Raw genomic sequence first — 11,444 nt, 5'->3', positions numbered from 1 at the left:
AGTTAGAAGCAAAACAAATTTGACTTATTTGTAAAGCTTATTTATTAAACAAAAGGTAAAGAGCAAAAAAAGATGCTATATGTTTGATATTATTAAAAAAATAGCGATTTTTTCTCCCTGGAGCAAATTACAAAAAAAAAAAAAAAAAAAAAGAAAACCTATTTACAAAAAAACAATATTACATGGTTGGTATGCTTGTTAGTACATCGTATGTCTCCCAGACGATGCAATACAGTCCGTACAACGCCTAGGCATGCTGAGTATCAAATTATCGATCTGATCTTGGGGGATATTATACCACTCAAAAAGCAATGCTCTCCGAAGTTCCGGTAGACATGTAGGAGGAGGTTGACGGGCTGCAACTCGTCGGCCAAGCATATCCCACACGTGCTCTACTAGATTCAAGTCCGGTGAGAATGCTGGCCAGTCCATACGGGTGATATCCTCCGATTGAAGGCATTCGCTTACGATGTTTGCACGGTGAGGACGAGCGTTGTCATCTATAAACACAAATTGTGCGCCCATGGCGCCCTGAAACAAACGTACAAGTTGTTCCCATGGACCTTATAAGAAATAGACTAACCCAAACGGGTTTTCTTCCTCGTCTGAGGCGTTGCCGGCTGTCACCTTGATCACATCCGGAGGAGTAGGGACGACTTATAGAAATTTAACATTGATTGCCTATTGCAGCGTGTATAATTGTCAAGAAAAAGCTGGTTATAGCGCCTTATTTCACAAATTAGAATTTTTACATATTTTATTTTTGAAATTGAGATTGATTTTTAAAAATTTAGCATGTTTACCAAGCATAATTAACGTTTCAAATAATTATAAAGCTATTGCATGCTTTCAGGACTGGATATTTTTTTAGCTTTTCCTATGCTGTAAGGAAATTTGTAACTACTTCTTTTAGAAAATAATATTTTAAATCTGAACTAAGAGAAAATTTCAAACAAGCAATTTTCTCTTGCAGTTTTTATGCTTTTTATTGGTGTAAATAAGTAAAAAATATTAAAATATTTAAACACGAATTTTTGAAAGTTTTGTTTAAAATTCTAAATTGTGCTGCTTTTTTAAAATTATAGCTGAGTATTATAGCACAATTTCTATAAAGGAATTTTATTTCAATTATATTTCATAATACATCATAGTGATAAACACTTTTGACTCCTTAAAAATTTTTATACATTTAATTCTAATATTAAAATTGTATTTAACCGTAATAATTAATTTTGCTTGTATTTTATAGTGATTATTTTTTAAATTTATTTTTAGTTCTGCATGAGATTTTTTTTACTGTTAATTTAATTTATTAGCCCAAAGGAGATGGTAACCTAGAAAGGCTGTTAGTTTCGAAGCGGCATTTTGCGCTGTTTTACTATAAATGTCCGTGTCTCCTTGCAAATTGTTGTTACCAAATATTTTCGCCCTCTATTATATGTAAACAAATTAAATAATGAAGAATCTGCATGAATAAATGTATGTTTCTCGCACTGTGACAAAAACGACAGTATCTAGAGCTATCAAATTTTGAATAATGTAATTCTCCACCCGAACATAGGCATCTGGACGGCCGAATTTCGAATTAGTTTTAATCTATTTCATATTTTGTAAAACTTAACGAATTTTTGATTACCAAACTCACCGAATTCAGTGCGAGCACTGTACGGAAAATAACAGTTTTATCTCCAGTGCGGAAATTCTAAAGATATGCTGTTTTCAAATGTATGTGGTTTACGGGCGGAGAACATGATATTCAATAAATATAGGTAACACACAAAACTTAAAAAAAAAAAAAAAGAGTGCTTCTAGATTTTATTTTATCTTTTTTTTCCCCTTCATTACGCTCAGAAAATTTTATGCTCCGAATTTTATGAATTATTAAAATAACTAATCCACTTTAATGCTAAAAATTTAATAATCATATAATCAAATAAATATGATCGTTTTGTAATCTTATTATAGTTGGAAAATCACTGCCTGAAAATGTTCATTAAATTAAAAAAAATTATCAGATCTTGTTTAATTTTACCTCATTTATTTCAAAGCATCGCGTACCCACATAGCACAAAAACATCCTTGGGATATCCCAAGGATGTTGCTCGCGGGATATGCGCACATCCTCAGGACATCCCGCAATATCCCGCGAACCTCCTAAACACCTCCTCCCGAATGCTTAATGTCACATCCCGGGATATCCTCAGGACATCCTAACCAAGTCCCATCGACAGCGTGCGGGATGTTATTAGGATATGAACTCCTACTTACTACACATCCTCAGGACATCCCACAAACCTCCTAAACACATCCCATTATATCCTAAAAACATCCTATCTATGTCCCATCGACAGCGTATGGGATGTTATTAGGATTTAAAGTCCTACTTACTACATCCTCAGGACATCCCGTAATATCCCAGTTTCCTCCTAAACTCATCCTCCTGCGCGCTTAATGTCACATCCCAGTATATCCTTAGGACATCCTATCTACGTCCCACCGACAGCGTATGGGATGTTATCAGGATTTGAAACACTAGTTACAATATCCCTTTAACCTCTTAAATACATACTCTCAACTGCTTAGTGTCACATCCCAGTATATGTACATAGGAAAATTTCAGTGAAAGTATGTGAAGGTGTGATGATCTAAAACCTACTTTTTTTATACAGATAGTCTCAAATCCTTCTCCTATGGTTACTATGGAAAAATCAAAAATGTTGAAAATATTTATACCACTTATTTTGTTTTTAAATCTGAATTTGTGAATATATTAAAACTGAGCAAGGAAATTAAAATGAATTATTAATACAAAATATTAAAACTGAAAATTTTGCTTTTATTTTTAAGATATTAAAAATCTTTTGATCATTTTTAAACATCCAATAGCCCCCAAATTGAATTATTCATAATTAAATTGTTTTACAAAATCAGTTTCTAATTTCAATTAATTTGTATTAAAAATTGAATAATAAAATTAGCCATTTAATAATCTTTACATTAATGAATCATCTTTCTTTAAAACATGTAAGGAATTTATAGTGTTTTGATGACACTGTTGGGAAATTGTTAAAAGGAATAAATTGTATTTTTAAAACTAAATCAATTCCTAGCCTCAGAATAAATAAGTATGTTTTTGTAACATGAGAATGCTGCAGGCTTTTTTATATATTTAATATTTAGTTGTAAAAAATTTGACATTATGTTAACAATTCTTTATATCATTCAAAAGGTAACTCAAGAAGCTCTTCTAAAATTCTATCTTTCTGCTCACACAATTAAAAAAAAAATCTGAAAGGCCTCAGATTTTAGCAGTCACTCAAAGAGGCTAAAAGTTTATGAATGCATAGATTATCAATACAGATGAGGCAGTGGAAATAGCAAAACATTTTATAAGATACTGACACCAGAAAGTTATATATCTTCTATATATTTGAAAACTGAAGAAATATATCATGTAATTATGTAGAAATATTAAAATGTTTTCAATTAGATATATCATGAATTAAATGCATTTTAAATCAATCAGATTAAAAATTAAAAAAAGCATTGTTAAGAACTGTGTGTAATGCTTTTAAATAGCTTGGCTTGTTAGTCAATAATATATTAGATTTTAAAGATAAATATGTTAAATTTTGCCAAATGGCAAGACTTGAATGAAAAGCGAAACAAGTTTACGACTGACGATATGAAGTCACATTTCAAAACTAATAGCCCTTTTAGATTAAAAAAAAAAAAAGTTCTGAAAATAATTTGCAATGGTTCATTCGTATTATTTTACGCAAAATTCAGTAAAATGAAATTTACCCGTTGAAATCAGCACCAAATTAAACTTTGTAAATTCTAGCGCATGTTAAAGGTTGTCTCATCCAGAATTTTATTACTAACCATTCATTTCAGAGCAAAATAAAACACTAATTGCCATTTATATGACAATCAATATCAAAAATTTAAATCTGCATTTTACGCAACATAGAAAAACTTCAAAAGATCTACTGTTTACCATGCAATTAAGGCATTTTATTCTGCAATCAACTCTACCAATTATTAATTCCATTAAGTATATTAAGTTTACTCTTTCTGCTCAATATATGCTATGTAAAATTTTCCATAAATTTATTAATTCATTTTATTTTGAGGTGAGCTTTTATTCAACTCTCAATGTCAACGAGAATGTTTAGTTCATTTTTTATTCGGTCTCAAAAGAGAAATCAAAATACGTGGATTTATGAATCAAAATACATGAGAAATCACAGTGAGAAAAGCACTGCTACCTTAAATTGTGATTATATATAACAAATGCAGTGAATTATAGTTAAAAAATAGTGAAAATATTTATATTTCTGAACTATTTCATATATAACATTTTCAGTTTCGCATATGTGGCAATTTAAGAACTTTTTTACGTATACCAATTTTTTGAAATATCTGCAAATTTTTGTATCTTCAAGGAAAGCTTATTCTTTCACCTTTAGTATATAAGTAATGGTAATTTACCAGATAAAATTACTTAATGGGGAATACGGAAAAATATCTAACCACTTACCTTTGTGACTTCATCTGCAGAGACTAAAAAGGTAGTTCAGCTAAATCTGCTATAATTAATATTTATAATAATGCTAAATTATGCAATATCTATTAATATGACAAATTTTTGTAAAGCTATTTATTTGGATGAAAAATAAACACATTCAGAAATTTATGGCACTATATTATGATTAACAGAGGAAAAACACTTTTCAAAATTCAAAATAGTTTTTATTAATCCAATTTATCACATTTTATTTGAATTCATGAAAAACAATCTTATATCCATGTATTCTTATGTATATAAGAACTCTTGATAAATTGGATCTCTGTCATTGCCTTTCACAGCACCTAAAATAAAAAAACACTCACAATTACTCAATGTGAATATAATTCATAATTAAATTTAAACAAATGACTATTACAATGCAAATTAAAGGAAGCATTTAAAATATTTTAACATTTAATACCTATAAACAGAGTAGCAATTATTTGATTTTTCGATTATAGTAAAATAAACATGGGGGATGCCTTTTAAAATTTTTTATGTCAGAAAATAAACTCAAACCACCAGCTGAACATATGAGCAGTTTTATCAATCAGCCACTGGTAGGTAACCTGGATACTGAATCAACATATAAAGTTGCCAAGATAAAGAGAGAAACAAAATTATGATAATCACATCTTACCTATTCATAAAACTATTTTAAATTTAATGTATAGGCAAGACCAAAAAGAGTGAGAATGAATTTATTTTGCAACACAAAGTAAAGTCTTGCAGGAGCAAAAAAAAACTTGTCTCATGAGATTGGCAAGTAAAAAATAATTAACTGCATCTGGTAACATTTATCTGACAACACATAAGTAATTGTTAGCTACGTGCAGAAAATAAAATCTGATCAGGGGCGTAGCTAGAGGGGGAAGGAGGGGCATCTGTCCCCGGGTGCAGAATCCAAGGGACGCCAAATGTTAGAACATTTTAGAATTAAATGTTTTCCATCCTTGGCAAGCAGTAGGGGGCGCGAGATCTTCAGTTGTCCCTGAGCGCTGAAAACCCTAGCTATGACTCTGAATCAGATCATGTTAATGCAATTTTAAACTTTTGAATTTAACCGCAGAAATTTACCAAAGAAGTACTTGTAACAGTAGTAAATGAAGATGTGGCTAATCTTTACTGTATGGTACACCTTGGTTTCTGTCTGAAAAAAAATCGCAAAGTGGTTGTTTGTGAAATGTGGAAGCCCATTGCGTCAAATAAGTTTTTCGGTAACCCTAATGTTGATAATGTTGGCGAAAGTAGCCTTTAGGAAAAAAAAAAAAAAAAAAAACTTTTTTTTTTTTTGTCAATAAAAAGGAGTTATTTCAAATATTGCCAACATGTTGTGATAAATTTAGTTTTGAGCTACTTTTTTTAATAGTAAACCTTTTGTACGGTCCCAGGTTTTTGGTTCTTACCATTCTTTTCAATTGCTGTGTTTGGTTGCACGGAAGTGGTATGGTCTTGTATTTTGAACATGCTATTTATTATTTTGGTGTGGGTACCATCGTTTCAGTACGTCTGAGGTGACTAAGAAACGAAAAGTTGAATTGAATTGCTTACCTGGAGGATGGTGGTGGGAAGCCTAAACATATGCATGTGAAAAAAAAGGTACGTGAAAAAAATGACGTTTCATTTATTTTTTTGTCTCTGTGTGTTAATTTTTGTTAGAAGATTTGTTGTTTAATGTTTTTATGTTAGGAAATATGTATTTTTGGTAACTTATTCCTCTCTGTTTGTGTATTTTTGGTTGTCTGTATGTTAAGACAGTGGTGAATTTTTTCTGGTAACTATGATATTTTTAACTTTCTGATTTTCTTAAAGTGAAAATAGATCAATGTGTACATGGACAAAGTTAAGCAGTGCACAATGCCCAGTTTGTGCAGTTCGTTTTAATAGGTCGATGTGTACATGGACACAGAGTTTGTGTATGTCTTTGACTTCTTATTTTGGTTTTGTGTAGCGGCCACCTTGAAATTGGTGCCGATCCTCTCAGGTGACGATCTTGATATAAAAAAAAGAAATGATTCACCAAGGGTTACAGTAGAGTAAATTTTTACCAAAGATGTTCTACCATAATCACCATTTCAGTGGTTTAAATACTAGTGGAGCAGTATGCAGAGATGAAGATTTGAGTTTTGTTTACACAGCATGATGGTTTAGGCACTCCAGCCATTACAGTGAACAAAATTATAATAAACATAGCCACAATAATTGCCAATAAATATTGATGTATAACACTGCATTAACTAATATATTTCTTATGCTAGTATATACAGAATCCTTAATCGAAGGGAAAATCAGAAGACTGTGCATGCATTTTCCTTTAACTGAAACATGGATTTGACCATACAAATCTCAGTCTTACGGGACATGCCACACTATGCCGATAGACAGTAAAAAGTGCTTGCGTTGTTTTTATTTGTTAGAGGTATGAAATAAATATACTTCTAGATTTTAATTTTTTCTTTTCTTGTTTTACATTTGGATTACCTATCAAAAAGTAAGGAATTTTGATATTATTACAATATCGGAGTTAAAATAACAATTATTGGACATGTTAAAGTAATGAAAATTTTAAATTAGGTTAAAAAGTAACCCTTAATGTGGCATATTTTTGAATTAAACTCTATCGACATTAAAAACAACAAAACGTCCCTCTTTATTAAGGACTTTAATTAACTAATTTTAAATACGGAGCTATGAATGAATTATTTCCCTTGCATGTTATAATAACTGAAACAAAATTACTCTGATACAGTCAAAATTCTTAAATGCAAGTACATAAAATTTACTTTAGCAATTTAAAGAGATGAGACACACTGAACACATGAATAAATTTCTATCAAAGAATAATTTATTAAATTTGGCCCGTTCCATAGTAAACTTTAACCATTAGATTACATTATTATACCATGTTATCAGTTTGAAAAGCAAGTCATATGCCAGATCTTGGATGTAAAAGAAATGCACAAAATAATATACAGATTATTGAAAAATGATGTATACCAATGTTTATAGATATGATTAAATGTAACAGAAAATTTACTGTCACAACCACATTTTTAAGTGAAATGTATTATTTTAACATTTTACAATATTTAAGGTATGGCATTAAATGCAACATTATGTGCCTGGACATAAGTTAGTAAATTAAAAAAAATAATAATAATAATAGTAATCAAAGAATGAATGTCATGAAAAATTTCAAAAACAAGCAGAATTTAATTTAGAAGACCTTTAGACACTTATGATAAATAAATTTGAGAATTCTTCACCCAAAATTAAATTATAATTAACTAAAACCAGTTTGACTGACCTTCTACAAAATCCTTCAGCTGCAATTTTTTCTAGCTTGAAAACCAAATTCTTCTCCACATGGTAATAACATCTTAACCAGTTGAAAATTCCTGCAGAAAGTTTGATAACACAGTAATAGAATTAATAGAATAGAAAAATTAACACAAAAGTATAGAACATCATTTAAACTTACATTATTACAAATTTTGGTGCTTTCTGACTATCTGCAAAGCTGTGAAAATTGGCAAAATGGTTAGTTTACGGTTCATATCTACTGCTCTGTTCACAAGTAGTAATTCAAATAAGCACTTTATAAGAAACAAGAAATTTTAGGATGCACACACACAAAAATATATATATTGGGTCAATATTCACATATTTTTCATCCAATGGAATACTATTCAGAAATAAAGATTAAATATAAAGCATGTAAATACATGTGTGTGGTATGCATATTCATAGTTTGCTATTATTGTGTGCATACTCTTGCTGTTTTAGCATAAGTTGAAGCTGTGAGGGCAGATGATAAGAAAGTAGTATCAGAATTTTTCATGTATAAGAAAAGATTGCCCCGAAAATAGTATCTCAATTGTTTAGCACTGACATTTACATAGCGCATTAGAAATATATAGTAATATATGTATAATAAAAAGATAATTGCATATTATTAATTCCTTTTTTTTAAATGCCAAACTTTAACAATTCTTTCACATATAATTAAAGAGAATTCTTTCACATGAACATCTAAAATCCATTCTTAACTAAAGAATAAATAATAAAACCATGCAAATTTCTTATCAAGCCCATCATTTCCAAAATGTCTACTTCTGAAAGTTCCCAGTATTTCTCAATATATTATTAAATTTCTAACCTAAGCATCAATGATCGTCATGTTCGCTAATGTGGCAATATCTTTCACACTTCTTTGTTACCACAAGTAACAAGTAGGCTTCAATAAATCTTTAACTGTTACATGCTACTTTTGTCTAAAATTTGTACAAATAATAAAATTAAATGGGCTCTTTATAATATGCTCAAAGAAATAATTTTGTATGAAAATTTGTATGTTATATATTGGCCTGATTAATGATTCAGGAAATAATTCGGGTTTTCAAAGTGCTTCCTAATAATTCAAATTTCAGCTTGTGTCAAAATAAAATCTATACCACAAAGATTTCCTTATGAACAATGCATTTTAACATTATTCAATCACTGGCAATCACACAGTACTGATTGCTTCAATAAACATTACTGTAACTGTGTTATTTAAAAAACTGTAATGTTTTAATTATTTCCTTAATTAAAACATTACAGTCTTTTCCTCCTTCTAACACCAAAAGAAAACCCAGATAAGAAATATAAAAATATGAGTAAAAATAAATTATATTATTGAATGACACTTTACATTAATTACACTTATGCATATATTATTTTATTATAAATTATTTCAAAATCAAAGAAGAGAAGGAGGAGAAACTTTAATATTGACATTTCTAAAATGATATAAACATTAATCATTTAGCACAATTTGTTATTTCAGGCAAAAAGAATTCACTTTTCTGGATAGCATTTATATTTCCATCTCACTTTCAATGAAACATTAAGAGAAATGCATATAATTTAAACACCAGTTTATTTTATTTATCAGACAGATTATGTCAACTCGAAAAAAACCTATCAGTAAAATTCGGTAGTAATAATTCTGAACGCTAGGCAACTTGCAAGATTCAACAAAAATTATCAATACTTTTACTATAATGACAATACTACAGTAACATGAACATAAAATTAAACTGCATATAACTATAAAATAAGCCAGCATATAATAATGGTGCATTGGTTTCTAAAACAATGGGCTCGATGAAAAAATACATGTATTATGGTAGCTATTCATATTCTTCAGCTTTCCTAATATTCTCATGTTCACTTTACATAACTAAAGTATCTAAAATACAATAAAAATGCAAACAATATTTATGAGAAAATGATAAAAGCATTCATAAGCATTTGATTGAATGACCATATTTTGTCTTCCTGCAAGTCGAATCTTAAAATGATATGCAGTTTGAAAAATGCTTAATCCTTTTATAAAATATTCAAAAAAGATTAAAAAAAGGTACTGTTCTGTTATCAGGACCGGATTCAGAAATGTATTTATGTATGCTTGTATATTTGTGTGTCTACATATACACATCTATGCACATACTTACGAACACAGGTTCATACATTTCCGATTCTGGTCCCAATAACAGAACAGTACCCCCAAAAAAACTTGAATTACAAACTAGATTAAGATAATGTTTCAACCATACATATTTTGGACAAAACAATGCAAACTCTTATTTTTATACAATTGTTCAAACTATTTAACATAAATTTATTGCTGCAATAAAATAATAAGCAATTTGATCACACATATTATTTTGAAACTGAATGCATAAACTAGACTAAAAAAAATTCAGTCATAAACATTTGGATAGCAGGGCAAATTAGATATTTGAAAAGACAGCCAGCCATTGAGATACACGTAATTCACGACAGAATGGTAACAATTCATAAAGCTGTGAAACATTTAACTGTCAAAATGACATAAATTCGAAAAGCAAAAAAGTAAACATACAAGTATTGCAATTGAACTTACCTTTCACGCAACAAAAAATTATCCATACAAGTTAACCTCATGGCGCAGCCATTTTGGATTTCGTTTCAAATCAGACAGATGTTTACGGATTTGCGGAAGAATACGAGGAACTAGTAGTTTGCCGGATACAATATGAAATGACGGGAAAGAATATAGTTCTGTAGAACTTCCTACATTATTCCGTAATAAACAGTACTATTTCCTAATTTTTTCTTTATCTAATTAATTAATTAATAGGGAAATAGTTAAATAACGCCGAATTCATTTTTAATGAAATGTAAAATTTTGCATGTATGGGAAGACCACCTTCCATCCAATGTTTCTGAGAATATAAACAAATTTTGGAATCTGAGAGTATCAGTAAATAAATATATAGAATATCGCCTCTCAAACGACCACTTCTGAAAGTGACCAATAGTTCTGAGATTATAAATAAATATTGATATTAAGCATTATTTCTATAAGACGACCATCTCTATATAAGACCAAAGTTTCTAGAATCTTGGATAGTCATCAGAGATGTATCTTTACTGCGAAATTATCGCACGACTGTAATTCAATATCAATAACAGATCGCGCGATTGAAAAACATTTTCTGTCCTGTAATTAGAGGGAAAAAATTTTCCTTATGAGGTATTTCTCCCGCTTTCCTAGCGTGCCTTCGTGGTGTAATAGTTCTGCACGCTGGGCCGGTATTTCAGAGGTCCGTGGTTCGATTCACGGCGAAGGCGGTTGCTAATTTTTCATCTCTACGGCTTCCCAAAAAAATCCTAATGTCTCTACAGTGGCGCCCGAACTAAAAAGGTGTTGGATGAGGTATATCCACACCCAGGATTTAGTGATTGGATCCCCTTAAAAAAAAGTCGGCCTTTAAAAAGAGAAGTAATATAAGGTATTTCTCCCGCTTTCCTAGCGTGTCTTCGGCCCACCAGCGGCCGAGTG

The 11,444-nt window shown here is 30.2% G+C and overlaps 1 long non-coding RNA gene across 1 annotated transcript; it reads right to left on the bottom strand.

Moving 5' to 3' along the window:
• Positions 1–4,742: 4,742 nt before the first annotated feature.
• On the bottom strand, positions 4,743–10,597 carry LOC146997356 (uncharacterized). The gene is made up of 3 exons (XR_015041363.1): positions 10,503–10,597; positions 7,881–7,971; positions 4,743–4,875 (listed from the first exon to the last, which is right to left on the bottom strand). It is a non-coding gene; the product is annotated as an uncharacterized LOC146997356 (long non-coding RNA).
• Positions 10,598–11,444: the final 847 nt, after the last annotated feature.

The sequence above is a fragment of the Stegodyphus dumicola genome, chromosome 5, assembly GCF_044657685.1.
Source record: "Stegodyphus dumicola isolate Sdum_Otavi_A_Nest chromosome 5, ASM4465768v1".
NCBI lineage: Eukaryota > Metazoa > Arthropoda > Arachnida > Araneae > Eresidae > Stegodyphus > Stegodyphus dumicola.
This window is presented reverse-complemented; position numbering and strand designations above follow the sequence as displayed.